Consider the following 14,775-nt stretch of genomic DNA (forward strand, 5'->3'; position numbering starts at 1 on the left):
TTTCATTTTTTAAGTAAGTATAAACAGAAGGATTTAAACGTTTGATAGATTTTACTCTATTGCAATTTTTATGCTTGTTGAAGCTTACATGCTTTATTTTTGGTGAGTGAAAACTTCTTCAAGTGGCTAAAAATGAAACTGAGTTCTTTTGACACAAAGTTCTTCCGATGATTTCTTTGTTATCTGGGATGACAAGATGTTTCTGGTTCATCCTCTTCATTTCTTGCCCAGACCTGGAGGTAGCCATTTGTTTCAGAAATCCCTGGTTGATTTTAGTGGGAAATGACATTTAAGACTATAATCTAGAGTTAGATTTCATCCTACTGAACCCACTGCTTGAGTCACCTCAAAAGTGGTGGCAAGGGAGTTTCCACAAGGAAGTGCTTCAAACCATCCTGAGATGGTGTGGGTCAGGATTCAAAGAAAGAAGCACGAAATGCCAGGGTGATCAGTCCAAAGCATTTATTTGGGGAATTTACCTACGGAGGGCTTCAGGAGTCCTAACAGACAGCAAGAGAAAAGGGATGTTTGCCTGGGTATTTCTGCAGTGAGGGGGTCAGGATATGGAGTTTATACGAGGGTTTAAAGAAGTTGGCTCTGGGCTGGGACACAGTTTCAGCGTTCAGGGCAACAACCTAGATACCTTTCTCTATGCCTGGGAGTGTTCAAGGCCTTAGCTTGGGTCCAGGCCTGCTGGGGAAAACCTACAGTCGGCTGGGTCACAGAGACATTCCGTGATTTTTTGGTCAGGACATGGAAAGAAAGCAGGGAGAGGGGTAGTGGCGGAGCCTAAATAGAGAGGAGTGGTCATTGTGTCCTGCCTGTTCAGTGGAAATATAACATTTATATATGTACACATTTAAAAAAATCAGTCTTTTCTGTATTACATCTGCATCTCCTTTCTTTCACACCAAGAACTCTGGTTTTTAAGGATGCAGGGACAGACACAATTAGAAAGTCCATACTTATTTGCTTTTCCTGAATTAACATAGACAGCAGTCTAAGGATAACAACACTCACACTACAACCACAAAATGGCTACTAAAAACGGTTGACATTCTTTTTAGCTACATTCTCCATTTTTACCTATATTCTCCCCATCTTTCTAGTTGAACTATGTCTATATTAATTGATCTTGTACCATTACAGAGACCGCTTGCTCCCTTATGAGTCCTGGTTCTGTGAGTAGAGCTATGTTTAATGCTCACCATCATTCCCTATGCTGATGTCCCTGTCATGTGGCATTTTTCAGGTGTGTTCCTTGGATCCGGGGGGGTCCCTGGGACCCTTCAAGGGGCCTATGAAGTCAAGCATTTTTATAACAATACTAAGATGTTATTTGCCTTTTTCACTGTATTATTTGCACAGTGGTACAGAAATCTATGGTAGGTGAGACTGTTAGTGCCTTAGCACAAATCAAGGCGGTGACACCAAATCGTGTAGGTGGTCATGTTGTTCACTGCCCTAAGCTTACAGTAAAGAAAAGAAAGAAAGAACCAGTGACTTTGATGAAGCAATAAAATCATTAGTTTACTAAATTTTAGACCTCAAGCACACATCTGTTTAATATTCAGTGTAAGAAAGTAGGCAGCATTTCTGGTGCATACTGATGGAAAGGCAGTTGTTCTGTGGAAAAGCCATTGTATAATTGCATGACTTGTGGGTGAGGCTAGACATTCCTTTTTTTTTTTTAATGGGTGGGTCATCATTTTCCTTGAAAGAATGACTGAAAGTCACACTGTGATTATTCAGACTTGGATATTTGGTAGAAATTTTCTCAAAAATGAACAAAATGAGCTTATCCTATAAAGAAAATAATATTGACAGTGGCAATTGGAATTTCAAGAGAAAATTAAAATTTTGGAAAACTTATGTGTGCCACAGCTTCTCACTACTTATAGATTTTCCTGATGAGATTGGTGGTGATATTAACAAATATGGTTTTAAAAACATTGTTTCATAAAATATGTCAGTACTTTAAAGATCTGCATAACCCCACGAACCAATAATTTACAAATAATCAATGCATGATATTGCAAAGTCATGTGTAGATGAAAAGATCCATTTAAAGATAGACTAGTGAATTTTAACATAACAGAATTGGAAAAGTTAATTGATAAGGTTTCAGATTCTACACCACAACTAACCTGTAAGAATCTGCTGTTTGTTGAGTTTTGGTGTCTTATCAAGGAAGAATAGTTACAATAGCTGAAAAGGCTATTGAAATTTCCCTCCTTTTCCCACTGTGTACTGAGTGAGATGAGATTTTCTTCCTGTACCTCAGCCAAAACAACACATTGTTACAGACTGAATGTAGAAGAATATATAACCAAGCTAGTTTTATTAAGCCAGACATTAAAGAGATTTTTACAAATGTTAAATAATTCCTTCTTTTTCACTATTTATCTGTGCTTGAAAAGACAGCTATTTTCCATAAAAATATGTTATTTATGGTAACATGTAATGAGTTTGTCATTGTTATTTAAAAACAAATAAACGAGGCCAGGAGCAGTGGCTCACGCCTGTAATCCCAGCATTTTGGGAGGCTGAGGCGGGTGGATCACGAGGTCAGGAGATCGAGACCATTCTGGCCAACATGGTGAAACCCTGTCTCTACTAAAAATACAAAAATTAGCTGGGCGTGGTGGTGCATGCCTGTATTCCCAGCTACTAGGGAGGCTGAGGCAGGAGAATCCCTTGAACCAGCGAGTCGGAGGTTGCAGTGAGCCGAGATCGTGCCACTGCACTCCATCCTGGAGACAGAGCAAGCCTTGGTCTCAAAAAAAAAAAAAAAAAAAAAAATATATATATATATATATATATGTGTATATATATATATGTCACTTTACATAACCCATATAAACTAAAGCTTCTTGGTTTAGTTTGGTTTAGCTTGGTTTTCAACAATTTTATGAATAAAAAGGGATCTTGATTCCAAAAGAATTATGAACTATGGATGTAGTCATTGTGATTGTTTGGAATTATTTCTCCTAGGTGCCTCAGGAAGACTAAGGAAAGTGTCTTAGTTTGTATGAGCTACTTTGACAACTACCAGAGACTGGATGGCTTAAAAACAGCAGAAATGTATTTTCCACAGTTCTGGAGGCTGGGTCCGAGATCAGGGTGATAACCTGGTAGGGATCTGGTGAGGGCCTGCTGGCAGCATCTTCTCACTAAGTCCTCACATAGTAAAAAAAGAGATTGCTCTCTGGAGTCTCCCTTATAAGGACCCTAATAGCATTGACAAGGGCCACACCCTCATGACCTAATCACCTTCCAAAGGCATCATCTCCTAATACCATCACCTTGGACGTTAGGATTTCATTGTATGAATCTTGGGAGGGCACATTCATTCTATAGCAGGAAGTTCGTGCACTTCATAGCTGAAAGTCAGTTTTGTGGATAGAAAAATCTCGGTTCTATTTTCTGCTCTTGAGTATCTTAAAAAGTTACTACATTTTCACATAGCTGCTATCAAAAAGTCTGATGATAACCTAATTATTAACAAGTCATTGCTACTTTTGCTGAGATGTCCAGATGGTATTTTCTTTTTCTTTAGTATCCACAAATTTTATTGAAAAATATCTTGTTGCGGGGAGGACAAGATGGCTGACTAGACGCAGCCAGGTGGAACAGCTCTCACCGAAGAACCCAGATGACTGGTGTGTCCCTAACAGATGTTCATATGGAAGGCACTTAGAGTGGACAGAGGGTAGACACAGAGGCTGGGCTGAAGGGGGAGAACGCTGGGAAGCTTCCACGAGGGTAAAGCACATCTGGACTCATTCCTGTCCTCCAGTGGCTCCAGGGAAATAGGTGAGTTGAACTGGCAAGGAGCAACCCACTCACACAGCCTCTGGAACCACGGCAGGAGGAGACCCATCCACCACCATGGACACTTGAGTTGGCAGGGAGAGTCATTTAGAGAAGTGGTGGGGGCAGCAAGCCAGCTGGTGTGGAGCCCAGAGGATTTGGTGCAGGAGTGTCTGCAGTGGAGCATGGCCAGGAATGGTCATTTTTCTAGGCTGAACTTACTCCCATAGGAGACATTAGCCCTAGGAGAACTGTTAGTCCTGAAATCTGTAGGGTGGTCTTGCACATCAGATGGAGCTGGTTCTATCTGAGCACCCCTTCATCTTCTGGCCTCTCCTGGGAACCCAGCCTGGTCACATCTGCTTGCAGGGCAGCCTCAGGAGCCCTGTGGGCCTGCACCGTAGCTTCTACACTGGCAGACCACGCCTGACCAGTGAGTGGAGAGCTCCAGCAAGGAGGCCCCTTTGACCAGGCACCAGCCTGCATGATCCCTCCCCACACTGCAGCTTCCCCTGGGCCCATAGCAACTCCCTACATCACTTTGCTGGTACCTGTCTGCTGTTTTCCTTGCCTCACCAGCAAGTGAGAGTGCAATTCACCCCCCATCACTCCCCTACTGACCCCCATTGCAGACAGATCCTTGGTGGTCAGAGTGCCAGCCAGCCCCAATCCCTCCATCACCCCACCCTGCACTAACACTGTGCAGAGGACAGCAGATCCTCCTCCACCCTGAGTGACCACTCCTACACAGAAAAGGCACGCAGACCTGTACCTGCCAATGCCCTGCCCTTGAACCAACACCACCTCCCGTGTGACCACACACATAGTTGTCTACAGAGTCCCTCCTGCCCTTCTAACAGCTGCATGATCTCTGCCACTGTGGTGGATGCCTGCAGGGAGGCAGGCACCTTGGCACCCACTAGTACTCTGCTGCAACTGCCACTACCACTGCTGCTGGCACATGCAAACAAGGACAGATCCTACTGTCACTTCACTATGAAACACTTTGGCTGACACCACTCATTGGCGTGTAGTGACCAGTGGTCTGGGAGCACTTTGGACTGCCACCTTCTCCCCTCTCCCCCACCGTCACAGTGGATTCCTAACTCTGAGGAAACAGAGAACAAAGTCCAGGTCCAGTACAGGTCCTAAAGAATTGTAGCATGCAGTCCAGGAGTTGGGATAGAACACTGGCCAACTAAAATCTTCCAGAAATGAAATCAGTTGCCTGAATTCACCTTATACCACAATCAAACCCTCAAGGTCATCAAATAGGATAAATAAAAAAGGTTAGATGACCTTTGCTGTCCAAAGGTAAGCAATCTCAAAGATTAAAGGAAAATAAGCCCACAAAGATAAGAAATAATCAGGGCAAGAACTTTGACAACTCAAAAAGCCAGAGTGCCTTCTTTTCTCCAGACAACTCCATCTCACAAGCAAGGATTCTGAGCTAGGCTGAGATGGCTGAAATGGCAGAAGTGTAATTCAGAATGATAGAAATGAAGATCATTGAACTACGGAAGTACATTGAAATGCAATCTAAGGAAGCTAAAAATTATGATAAAACAATGCAGGAGCTAATAAATAAAACAGCCAGTATAGATAAGAACGTAACCAACTCGATGGAGCTGAAAAACACACTACAAGAATTTCATATTGCGATTACAAGTATTAATAGCAGAATAGATCCAGTGGAAAAAAGGATCTCTGTGCTTCAAGATTGACTTTCTGAAATAAGACAGTCAGACAATGATAGAGAAAAAAGAATGAAAAGGAAGGAACAAAACTTCTAAAAAAATGAGATTATGTAAAGAGACCAACTCTATGACTTGTTGGTGTTCCTGAGAGATGGGGAGAATGAAACCAACTTGGAAAACATATTTCAGGGTATCTTCCATGAGAATGTCCCCAGCCTAGCTAAAGAGGCCAACATTCAAATACAGGAAATGCAGAGAATCCCAGTAAGATACTTCACAAGAAGATCATTTCCAAGACACACAATCATCAGATTCTTCAAGGTTGAAATGAAAAAAAAAAAAAAAAAGGGGAAGGCAGCTAGAGAGAAAGGCCAGGAAAGTACACCTACAAAGGAAAGTCCATCAGACTAACGGTGGAACTATCAGCAGAAACTCTACAAGCCAGAAGAAACTGGGGGTCAACATTCAATATTCTTAAAGAAAACAAATTTCAACCCAGATTTTCATATCTGGCCAGACTAAGCTTCATAAGTGAAGGAGAAATAAGAAACTTTCCAGAGAAAGAAATGCTGAGGGAATTCGTTATCACTAGACCTGTCTTACAAGAGCTCCTGAAGGAAGCACTAAATATGGAAAGGAAAGACTGTTACCAGCCACTACAAAAACACACTGAAGTACACAGACCAGTGACACTATAAAGCAACCACATAAACAAGTCTGCAAAACGACCAGCTAACATTATGATGACAGGATCAAATCCACACATATAAATACTAATCTTAAATGTAAATGGACTAATGCCCCAATTAAAAGTGGTAATCTGGATAAAGAACCAAGACCTATTGGTATGCTGTCTTCAAGAGATTCATCTCACATGCAATGACACACAGGCTCAAAATAGAGATGGAGAAAAATCTATCAAGCAAATGGAAAACAGGAAATAGCAGGGGTTGCAATACTAGTTTCAGGCAAACAGGCTTTAAACCAACAAAAATAAAAAAAAAACAAGGGCATTACAAAAAGTGCAAAGCTGGAAGCATCATGCTACCCAACTTCAAACTATCCTACAGGGCTGTAGTAACCAAAACAGTATAATACTGATACAAAAACATACATATAGGTCAATGGAACAGAGTAGAGAACCCAGAAATAAGGCTGCACACCTAACTACCTAATCTCTGACAAACCTAACAAAAACAAGCAATGGGGAAATGATTTCCTATTCAACAAATGGTGCTGGGATAACTGGCTAGCCATATGCAAAAGATTGAAACTGGACCCCTTCCTTATACCATACAGAAAAATTAACTTAAGATGGATCAAAGACTTAAATGTACACCCAAAACTGTAAAAACCCTAGAAGACAACCTAGGCAATACCATTCTGGACATATCAGAAAAGATTTCATGATAAAGATGCCAAAAGCAATTGCAACAAAAGCGAAATGGACCAGTGGGATCTAGTTAAGCTAAAGTGCTTCTGCACTGCAAAGGAAATTATCAACAGAGTGAACAGACAACCTACAGAATGGGAGAAAATTTTTGCAAACTATGCATCCAATGAAGGTCTAATATCCAACATCTATAAGGACCTTAAACAAATTTACAAGAAAAGAACAACCCCATTAAAAAGTGGGCAAATGACATGAACAGACACTTTTCAAAAGAAGACATACATGTGGAGAAAAAGCATATGAAAAAAAGCTCAACATCACTGATCATTAGGGAAATGCAAATCGAAACCACAATGAGATACCATCTGGCACCAGTCAGAATGGCTATCATTAAAAAGTTTAAAAAAATAACAGATTCTGGCAAGTCTGTGGAGTAAAAGGAATGCTTTTACACTATTGGTGGAAGTGTAAATTAGTTTAACTATTGTGGAAGAAAGTGTAATCCCAGCTACTCGGGAGGCTGAGGCAGGAGAACTGCTTGAATCTGGGAGGCCAAGGTTGCAGTGAGCAGAGATCACACCACTGCACTCCAGCCCAGGCAACAGTGTGAGACTCCGTCTCCAAACAAACAACATCACAGGTGTTTTATTATTGAGTTACACTTTTTAGTATTTGCTTTGGTTTCCTCTTCAGGTTTTCTGTCATCTTATTTTTGCATATCTTCAAGATTTGTCATTTTCTCTTGAATTCTTTTTATCTCACCATTTTTCTGTGCAAAATACACTCAAGAGAATAAATGACGAGCTACAGACCAGGAGAAAATATGTGCAAATCACATATCTGACAAAAGTCCAGTACCTAGATATAGATAAAAAAATTTAACAAATGCAACGGTAAAAAATTCTACATTTAAAAATAACTAAAAGATATAATTAGATTATTTGTAACACAAAGGATAAATGCTTGAGGGGATGGATACTCAATTTACCCTGATGTAATTATAATGCATTACATGCCTGTATCAAAACATCTCATGTATCCCATAGGTATATACACTATGTATCCATAAAAATTAAAAAATTTAGCTAGAAAATGAGCAAAAAACGTATTTCACCAAAGAGGATACATAGACACAAAATAAGGACGTAAAAACATGTGTAATGTCATTAGCCATTAGAGAATTACAAATTAAAACCACAATGAGATAGCACTATGTACCTATCACAATGGCTAAAATAAAAAGTAGGCACAATACCAAATGCTGGTGAGGATGCAGAGAAAACAGATCACTCACATTTGGCTGCTGGGAATGTAATATAGTACAGCCACACTGGAAAACAGTTTGTCAGTTTCTTTAAAAGCAAAACATGCAACCACCATACAACCGAGCAGTTGCACTCCTGAGCATTTATCTCAGAGAAATGAAGACTTATGTTCAGAGAAAAATCTGCACATGTATGCTCACAGCAGCTTTATTCAGACAAAAACTGGAAACAAACCATGGTATATCTGGACTATGAAATACCACTTGACAACAAAAATGAACAAACTAAAGATAGGCACCACGACCTGGATGAATCACCAGGGAATTACGCTAAGTGAAAAAAAAAGGCAAAATGTTATCTACTAAATGATTCCACTTATATAACACTCTTGAAATGCAAAAACTATAGAAATGGAAAACAGATTAATAGTTGCTGGAGTTAATGAAGAAGTGGAAATGGGAAGGAAGTGGCTGTGGCTACAAAAGGGTAAAATGAGGGATACTACAGTGATGGAAATGTTCTTGATTTTAACTATACCAATATTGACATCCAGACTGTGATAATTTACTGTAGTTTACAAGATGTTATCATTAGAGGAAACTAGGTAAAATGTACATGAGTGGTCTCCCTGTTATTTCTTAAAAGTGTCTGTGAATCAACAATTATGTCACAATAAAAAGTATAATTTAATAAAACACCTTAACATTTTCAACAAAATTAAGTGTCTAAGTATCCCCATAAACCTCAAACACAAGTTGGTGGAACAAACCTCTCGTAGTTTCACGTCATTAACTTTTCCTGTTATGGGTTATGCCTTTGGTGTCAAGTCTAAAAGCTTTTTGCTCAACACTAGATCCTGAAGATTTTCTGCTGACAGTTTTGTGACTTTGTTTTACATGTTAGTCTTTGATCCATTTTTATTTCTTCTTTTGAAATCTGCATGCCTTTTATTTCGTTTTCTTGCCCATTGCACTGGCTAGAACGTCCAACATTGTGTTGAATAAGTGTGATGAGAGTGGACGTCACTGCCTTGTTCCCAATCTGTGGGGAAAAAATTTCAGTCTTTTACCATTAAGTTAGCTCTAAGAGTTTTTGCAGAAGCTTTTTTTTTTTAAATCAAGTTGAGGCAGTTCCTCTCTATTTGTATTTTTCTGAGCATTTTATCTTGAATGGCCATTGAATGATGTATTCTAATATCTCGTATATGTACATTAATACCTTGGATTACACTTTTTTTTTTTTTTTTTTTTTTTTGAGACGGAGTTTCGCTCTTGTTGCCCAGGCTGGAGTGCAATGGCGCGATCTCGGCTCACCGCAACCTCCGCCTCCTGGGTTCAGGCAATTCTCCTGCCTCAGCCTCCTTAATAGCTGGGATTACAGGCACACGCCACCATACCCAGCTAATTTTTTGTATTTTTAGTAGAGACGGGGTTTCACCATTTTGGCCAGGATGGTCTCGATCTGTTGACCTTGTGATCCACCCGCCTCGGCCTCCCAAAGTGCTGGGATTACAGGCGTGAGCCACCGCGCCCCGGCCCGGATTACACTTTTTTTTAATAGCTGTCTTTTCTACTGGTTGTTGAATGAGCTGTATCCTTTCTATTTAATGCCTATATGAAGTCTTTAAATACGGACTCTATGTCATATACTTACTCTCTTTCAGGTTTCCAACATAAATTGATACTAATTCTGCCACTTAAGCACTAATTTCGGTTTTATGCCTCGTAGTTTTATTATGAATTTGCACCTACATTTGATTCATTTTTATACTCCTAGTGCCTTTTTTTTTTTTTTTTTGAGACGGAGTCTCTCTCTGTCACCCAGGCTGGAGTACAGTAGCATGATCTCAGCTCACTGCAACCTCGGCCTCCCGGGTTCAAGCTATTCTCTTGTCGCAGCCTCGCGGGTAGCTGGGATTACAGGCGTGCACCACTACGCTTGGCTAATATTTTTGTATTTTTAGTAGAGACAGGGTTTCACAATGTTGGCCAGGCTGGTCTTGATCTCCTGACCTTGTGATCTGCCCACCTCGGCCTCCCAAAGTGCTGGGATTACAGGCATGAGCCACTGCGCCTGGCCTCCTAGTGTCTTTTTTTTTCTTGAACAAGTGGCCTATATATTTGGACTCACAATATTTATATGTCCTCTGCCACCACAGGTACATGTCCTTATGTCTTAAAGCACCTGCTTTTGGACAGTTCTGTCGTGTTACACGTTTCCTCTGAAACAAACCCTCCATGTTATTTGAGGGCCAACCTTGCTTTTCAAGTTATTCAGGCTACTGTAACTTTCATTAATAAAGAATTCAAAAGTCATAATTGTGTGATTCTTTAGGAGTTATCCAAAAAGGCAATCTGATTTATTTTCCAAATATCCTGGATCTGAAATAATCTATCAGAGTTTATTTCTGCGCTTGGAAAGCTTTCTTTGCTGTCAGCATTTGTGATTTTCTGAGCTTGTGTAGCTAAGTAAGAAGTGAATTGCTTTTGCTGGTTTCTTAGCACATTCTGTCCATCAAGTACATTGAGTTGTTTAGAATTGTTTTAACAGTGTAATGAGCATCCAAAATCTTGTATAGTCAATTTTCTTTGACTACTGTGCAAGAATGTCAATTTCTATTTCCTCTGTTGACAATCCTGAGCGTTTTGAAGTTATGTAGTTGCAGTGATAATTAAGCAGAAGAGTGTTAATATTTTAATCTAAAATAATTGATTTTGTATTAAATTCTGATGTAAGAATGTATTTGATATTAACTATATGGAGTTCTCTATAAATCTCATAAACATAGTAGTTACTTTTTTGAAGGGGATTAAAATTAAATGAATGAAAAATTTCACTTTAGAAAATGAAAGTCTTTTTTCTTTAAAAAAAAATCCTATTTTAATATTTAAAATTATTTTACCCTTTTTTTATAACTTTAAAAAAAAGTTATACATGACATGGCTTAAAACATCAAATACAGATGGCCGCTGACTTACGATGGCGCCACTTAAGATTTTTCAGCTATTGGCCGGGCGAGGTGGCTCACGCCTATAATCCTAGCACTTTGGGAGGCCGAGGTGGGTGGATCATGAGGTCAAGAGATCGAGACCGTCTTGGACAACATGGTGAAACCCCGTGTCTACTAAAAATACAAAAATTAGCTGGGCATGGTCGTGTGTGCCTGTAGTCTCAGCTACTTGGGAGACTGAGGCAGGAGAATTGCTTGAACTCGGGAGGTGGAGGTTGCAGTGAGCCTAGATCGCGCCACTGCACTCCAGCCTGGCGCCTGGCTACAGGGCAAAACTCTGTCTCAAAAAAAAAAAAAAAAAAAAAAAAAAAGTATTTTTCGGCTATGATGGTGTGAAAGCAATACACATTCTGGAGGAAAGGACTTCAAATTTAAAATTTTGATCTTTCTCTAGTGATATGTGGTATAGCACTCTCACCTGATGCTGAGCAGCAGCGAGGCGCACCTCCCGGTCAGCCATGCTGATGTAAGTGTTCTGAGCATGTTGAAGGTAGGCTAGGCTAAACTATGATGTTTAATAGGTTAGGGGTATTGAATGCATTTTCAGCTTGCAGTGGGTATATCAGGACACAACCCCGTCTTAAGTCAAGGAGCATCTGTATTTCTACAAGGCTTGTTATGCAAAACAGCTGACCACACTGCCTCCCCATTCCTCTTTCCAGACAGAAATTCTAGTAGATATTCCCATTTTACGAGTAAGAACGTGGAGGCTTAAGGAGGTTAATTAACATACCCAAGTTCATATGGGTAGGAAGTGATGGAGCTATGATAAGAACTCAAGTCCATATGGCCCAGGAACCCGAGCCTTGAGCTATATTCCTTCTTAATTACAGGGTATGTTAGTTTCCTATTAGTGCTGTAAAAAATTACCACAATTTAGAGGCTTAAAACAACAAAAATTTATTGTTTTGCATCCTTACTAAGCGGGAAATGAACTGATGGAACACTGGGTTTTCATGTCAACACGAAGGACACCAACACGATGCTAGGTTAATCATCAAATAAAATCCTGTATGGAAAAAATTCAGAAACTTAATTTGGAATTCGAGTTCCGCTCTATTGTGTAACGTTCCCAGCCATTGCTTCGAGGAGGTAATATGGCACTTCCACCGCCAGATGGCGACCGAGACAGTAATTTAAGTTGGTTTTCTCAATTTCCTCCGGACTGAATCCCCGTGAAAATCCCAGGTTTAACAAGGGGATTTCCCGTGTAGCCTTCGCCTCTGCTTTCTCTCTCACATCACCTCTACCTGACAGACTCTGAAAAGGATAATGCAGGAAGGCGGGGGGGCGTGGAGCCGATATGGAAATTCAGGGAAGGGAGAAAGGGTGGTGTGAAGCTTTCCAGACCAGCCAGGCAGAAATAGCATACCAATAGTGGTTTAGAGCACAGACTCTGGAGCCAGAATACCTGAGTAATTTAAACAGCTCTACCATGTAATCGTTGTGTGCATATGCATCTCTATGCCTCTCTCTTTCTTTCATTTGAGACAGGGTCTCACTCACTCTGTCCCACGGGTTGGAGTGCTGTGGTGCAATCATGGCTCACTGCAGTCTTGAACTCCTGGGCTCAAGTGATCTTTCTGCCTCGACCTCCTAAAGTGCTGGGGTTACAGGCGTGAGCCACCATGCCTGTCTGCTATTTCTTAAGTGCATTGAAGAATGCCTGGCACTCAGTAAATGTTAAATACTCATAACATAAATTAAAATTTTATAACACTAAACACATGCTTAGCATGCTATAGACATATATTTAATGAGATGTTAACATATATTACGTTAATGAATTAAGTAAGTTTGAGAATATCAGAGAAGAATGATAATAGATCAACGGAGGAAGCTGGGCACGATGGCTCACGCCTGTAATCCCACACTTTGGGAGGCCGAGGTGGGCGGATCACTTGAGGTCAGGAGTTTGAGATGAGCCTGGCCAACACAGTGAAACTCCATCTCTACTAAAAATACAAAAAAAAAAAAAAAAAAAAAAAAAGACAAGAAAAGAAAAATTTAGCCAGGCATGGTGGCATGTGACTGTAATCCTGGCTAATCGGGAGTCTGAGGCACGAGAATTGCTTGAACCCAGGAGGTGCAGGTTGCAGTGAGCCGAGATCTCGCCACTGCACTCCAGCCTGGGCGACAAAGTGAGACACCGTCTCAAAACAAACAAACAAACAAACAAACAAACAAACAAACAAACAGATGAAATGGGTTTGAATACGTGGTCTGTTCTCATCATGAGATAGTAAAAAGTCTTTGCTTCCCTTATATTCTGCTAATTAACTCATTCGATACATATCAGTGTATAAAGCCTTTAACTTCTATTTATTCTTTTCCTTGAAAAGCATGAGGAACACCTTCTCAGGACTCTCCCATTTTTTATTTGTGAACACCCACTGGGGTTCCTGGATAAGAAGCTTGCAAGAAAGTGTGAACCCTGCTATACCTGCATGCCCCTGGGGCTCTGCACTCTTTCCTACCTACATTTGACCTCAGTCAATCTTTAAATGATTCCAGCTAAATTATTCTTACCAGTGCCCAGCTGTATTTGCTTTAGGTAAGCAAGCACTCAGGCGACAACTCTCCTAGACTTTAAGCTAGTTGGAAGCTCAACCTCAGCTCTGTGAGGGGTTCAAAAAAATTGCAACCTTGCAATTTGTCTGACTTCTTCTTGTTGCAAGGGAGCATCATTATTTCCAGTTCTCTGAATTCCCAAGCAGAAACCAGAACTCTGTATAAAGGTTTTTAAATGGAGATATTGAGAAAAACTGCCTGAGAAACCAATGAGATCCAGGAAGAATGCTTCCAGCACTAACATGAATGGGGCTTGGCCATGCAGATAGAAGGATTGGAAACTCCTACGCCTTGGTTTAAACTCTCTATGCATATTCTGAGCACACTGGGGAATGTACTAGGCTTGATCTGGATTCATGGCTACCACCTCCCATAAAATGATAGATCTTCTGTTTTAGTCTGTGAGATAATTCCTCACTCAGTCTTAATGCTGCTATTTCTGTTGAGCATAAATGATGAGTCACGAATTTTAACAAGGTTTAAATTCCTTTGTGCATCCCAACATGCAATCCTCTTATTCCTGGCTATGGACTTGCTACTGCCAAGATGGATGCCATGAAAAAAAGAGATCTCATCAAATTGTCACAGAGAGATGGAGGGCCTCTGCATAGATGGCAGGGTGGTGGTGGCCGTGTAACCAGCTGCCCAGTGAGGAGCAGCCCCTGGGGAGAGCCCAGGTAGCACCAGGAAAAGCAGAAGTGGAGAAAAGAGAAAGACTAAGCTGGAAAGAAAATGAGGGACAAGAGCTGTGCATGGTCACATCCCCAGCAGTCTTGTTATCACAACGAGGATGAAGAGACTAAAAAGAGGGGAAGAGAGAGAATTCATTAAAGAACAGTGCTCCTTCATACAAGGCAAGTATACACGTGGCCTTTTCTCTCTGTATCTGAAGACATGGTTTACTGTAACAGGTAATATCATGGGCACTGGATGGCTGTCTCATGATGATCCCATCCTCCTCTACATCCCAAACTTTTTTCGAATGCATTTCTGTGTTTTCACTTCCTTTCTCCCCAAAGTTCTTCT

This window comes from Aotus nancymaae, unplaced genomic scaffold (genome assembly GCF_030222135.1).
Source record: "Aotus nancymaae isolate 86718 unplaced genomic scaffold, 86718_ANA_hifiasm-v0.15.2.pri h1tg000040l, whole genome shotgun sequence".
In the NCBI taxonomy this organism is placed as follows: Eukaryota; Metazoa; Chordata; class Mammalia; order Primates; family Aotidae; genus Aotus; species Aotus nancymaae.